The sequence below is a fragment of the Balaenoptera ricei genome, chromosome X (assembly GCF_028023285.1).
Source record: "Balaenoptera ricei isolate mBalRic1 chromosome X, mBalRic1.hap2, whole genome shotgun sequence".
Lineage (NCBI taxonomy): Eukaryota > Metazoa > Chordata > Mammalia > Artiodactyla > Balaenopteridae > Balaenoptera > Balaenoptera ricei.
Window position 1 is genome coordinate 39,329,527 of NC_082660.1, and position 3,379 is coordinate 39,332,905.

The 3,379-nt window shown below is 45.8% G+C and overlaps 1 pseudogene; it reads left to right on the forward strand.

Annotated features, from left to right (window-relative positions):
- The first annotated feature begins 1,269 nt into the window (after nt 1-1,269).
- On the forward strand, nt 1,270-2,563 carry LOC132357476 (BTB/POZ domain-containing protein 3-like; annotated as a pseudogene).
- The last annotated feature ends 816 nt before the right edge of the window (nt 2,564-3,379 follow it).

Genomic DNA, 3,379 nt, shown 5'->3' on the forward strand with positions numbered 1-3,379 from the left:
AGTCTCTTCCCTCATAGAACTTATATTCTAAAGAGTTTATATGAGATGAAAGAAAGGCACTGTTTAGCCCTTATCCTCAAGGATCTTATAATCTACTTGGAAAGAAAAAAGTAAATGCACTAAGTTAAAATTTCAAAACAATGCAAAAATGGGGCAAATGAGTAAAGAATGCATTTCAGATGTAGGAGATTGAGGCAAGCACAGTCAAAGAATGACTCCACACTGCCTCTGCCGGAGACTGGCTAGGACACTCCTCTAGGAAGTCACTTAACTGCCTCTGTTTCCCAGAGCAGCGCTCCAGGGACAGTTTTGCTGCTGATTAGAGCTTCTGACTATCCATCTTGAAGGCCATTCACAATGAGTAATCTGGAAGAAAGGCAATCTCTGAACGCAAGTTCAGACAACTACAGCGAATATCATACTAACTAGCGATATATGTGTTCCTTTAACAAGATAAGACTGTCTGTTTCCACTGGAGTTAACGTGGTATTAGAGGTTGTAAGCAATGCAGCAGACAAGGAAGAGTAATACGGTTTTAAGAATCAAAAGGAGGAAGTTAAATTGTCATTATTTTCAGAAAGTATAATTGCTTACATAGAAAATTCAAGAGAATCAAAAAGCTATTAGAACTATTAAGAAATTGCAACAAGTTTAGTGGATAAAATTAAAATTTAAACATCAACAATATTCTAATACATCAGCAACAGCCAATTAGAATATGTAATTTTAAGAATGCAATTCATGGGACTTCCCTGGAGGTCCAGTGGTTAAGACTTCACCTTCCAATGCAGGGGGTGTGGGTTCCATCCCTGGCTGGGGAGCTAAGATCCCACATGCCTCGTGGCCAATTAACCAAAACATAAAACAGAAGCAATATTGTAACAAGTAAAGACTTTAAACAAATGGTCGACATCAACAAAAATAATCTTTAAAAAAAAAAAAAGGAATGCAGCGTGCGGGTGCCCGCCGAGCCCGCCGGGCACTGGATCCCAGAGTGCCCGGGACGGGGCCTGAGGAGCGGGCACCGGGCCGAGGCAGCAAGCTGTAAGCAGCGCAGACGGCGGGCGCTGCCTGAGGCGACAAGGACCGCGAGCGAGACGGTAAAGAACAGGTCCAAGAAAAGCTCGAAGGAAAAAAATCCCAGCAGTAGCAGCAGCAGCAGCAAGTTGCCTCCAGTTTGTTATGAAATAATTACCTTGAAGACTAAAAAGAAGAAGACGGCTGCTGATATATTCCGCCGAAGAAAACCAGCCAACTCCAGCAGCACCACTGTCCATCAGTACCACCAGCAGAATCTCAGTAACCACAACCTTATTCCAGCCCCGAATTGGCAGGGTCTTTATCCCACCATTAGAGAGAGAAATGCGGTGATGTTCAATAATGATTTGATGGCAGATGTACATTTTGTGGTTGGGCCACCAGGTGGGACTCAGCAGTTGCCAGGACACAAATATGTTTTAGCTGTTGGGAGCTCGGTGTTCCATGCAATGTTTTACGGAGAACTTGCCGAAGACAAAGGTGAGATCTGTATACCAGATGTCGACCCTGCTGCTTTTCTCGCTATGCTGAAATAAATCTATTGTGATGAAATGGACTTCGCTGCTGTCACAGTCTTGGCCACTCTTTATGCTGCCAAAAAGTACATCGTCCCTCACCTCGCCCGGGCCTGCGTCAACCTCCTGGAGACCAGCATGAGCGCCAAGAACGCCTGTGTCCTCCTGTCCCAGAGCTGCCTGTTTGAGGAGCCGGGCGTGACCCAACGGTGCTGGGAGGTGATCGACGCGCAGGCCGAGCTCGCTCTCAAGTCTGAGGGGTTCTGTGATATTGACTTCCAGACACTAGAAAATATCCTCCGCAGGGAAACTGAATGCCAAAGAAATTGTGGTTTTTGAGGCAGCTCTCAGCTGGGCTGAAGTGGAATGCCAGCAACAAGATCTGGCTTTGAGCATTGAAAACAAGCGCGGAGTCCTCGGGAAGGCGCTTTACTTGATCCGCATCCCGACCATGGCCCTGGACGATTTTGCAAACGGTGCCGTGCAGTCCGGAGTCTTAACTCTGTACGAGACCAACGACATCTTCCTCTGGTACACCGCGGCCAAGAAGCCCGAGCTGCAAAGCCCGCAAGGGCCTCGTCCCCCAGCGCTGCCACCGTTTCCAGTTGTGCGCCTACCGGAGCAACCAGTGGCGCTACCGGGGCCGCTGCGACAGCATCCAGTTCGCCGTCGACAAGAGGGTGTTCATCGCGGGCTTTGGGCTGCACGGCTCCAGCTGCGGCTCGGCCGAGTACAGCGCCAAGACCGAACTCAAGCGGCAGGGCGTCGTCCTGGGGCAGAACTTGAGCAAGTACTTCTCAGACGGCTCCAGCAACACCTTCCCCGTGTGGTTTGAGTACCCAGTGCAGACTAAGCAGGACACCTTCTACACGGCCTGCGTGATCCTGGACGGCAATGAGCTCAGCTACTTTGGACTGGAAGGCATGACGGAAGTTCAGTGTGGCAAAGTCACCGTCAACAGCACCGGGGTGCAGGGGCGGCAGATCCCCGAACTTATATTCTACGCTTGAACACGCTTCCCGGAGCAGTGCGGGCTCTGAGGTGCACACCACGCTCCTACTTGCTTGATGCTTAGCTCAGCTGCAGATATGCGATCAGCGCAGGTAATTTGTAACGAATGGAGCTGTAGGCAGGTTCTAATTTCTTTCAACCTTTTAATTATGTACAGGCAAAAATGCAGCATTCGGCTTTTAACCATATGCCTAAAAGAGCCAAGTTCTCACCAAGGCTTGTGGTTCTTAGAGTTGCGTCTATACATCTGGGGAGATTCTGCGTTCTTTTCCAACTGCCCCACTGACCTCCCAGTTTTGTCCCTCTTAGGAAAATTTTTGGATCACTTCAAATTCTCTTTTGTGCTTTATTTTAAGTAGGAATAAATAGTCTAAAACAACAATAACAAGAATTATTTTTAAACAGAACCCCTCCCTCCCTCCCCCCAAAACGATAAACCTCAGTGTACAATTTTGAAAGACGTTTTGCTTAATAATAAGTAATAATTTAGAAAGTAGCCAGTAGTCATGTTTACCTTCTTATTTTATTTCCTTTTAAATATTTTACTTTGGGTCATTGCTTTTTCTTAAATCCTAAATTCGTAAGATTGTTAAATTTTAAACTGCAAAGTTTCAATGTAAAGTAAGCAAGTAAGAAATTGGAAGTTTTAGGTCATGACTTTTGCTACAAACAGATTTATATTCTTTTAGTTTAGAAGACAAAATATTGCAGTACAGAGACTTCTTTTAGAAGTAACTAAATTATAAAATTTTATTGTCATTAGAAAAAAGTTGCAGGCCCATTAATTTAAACTAAAATGGTTTTAAAAGGAAGCC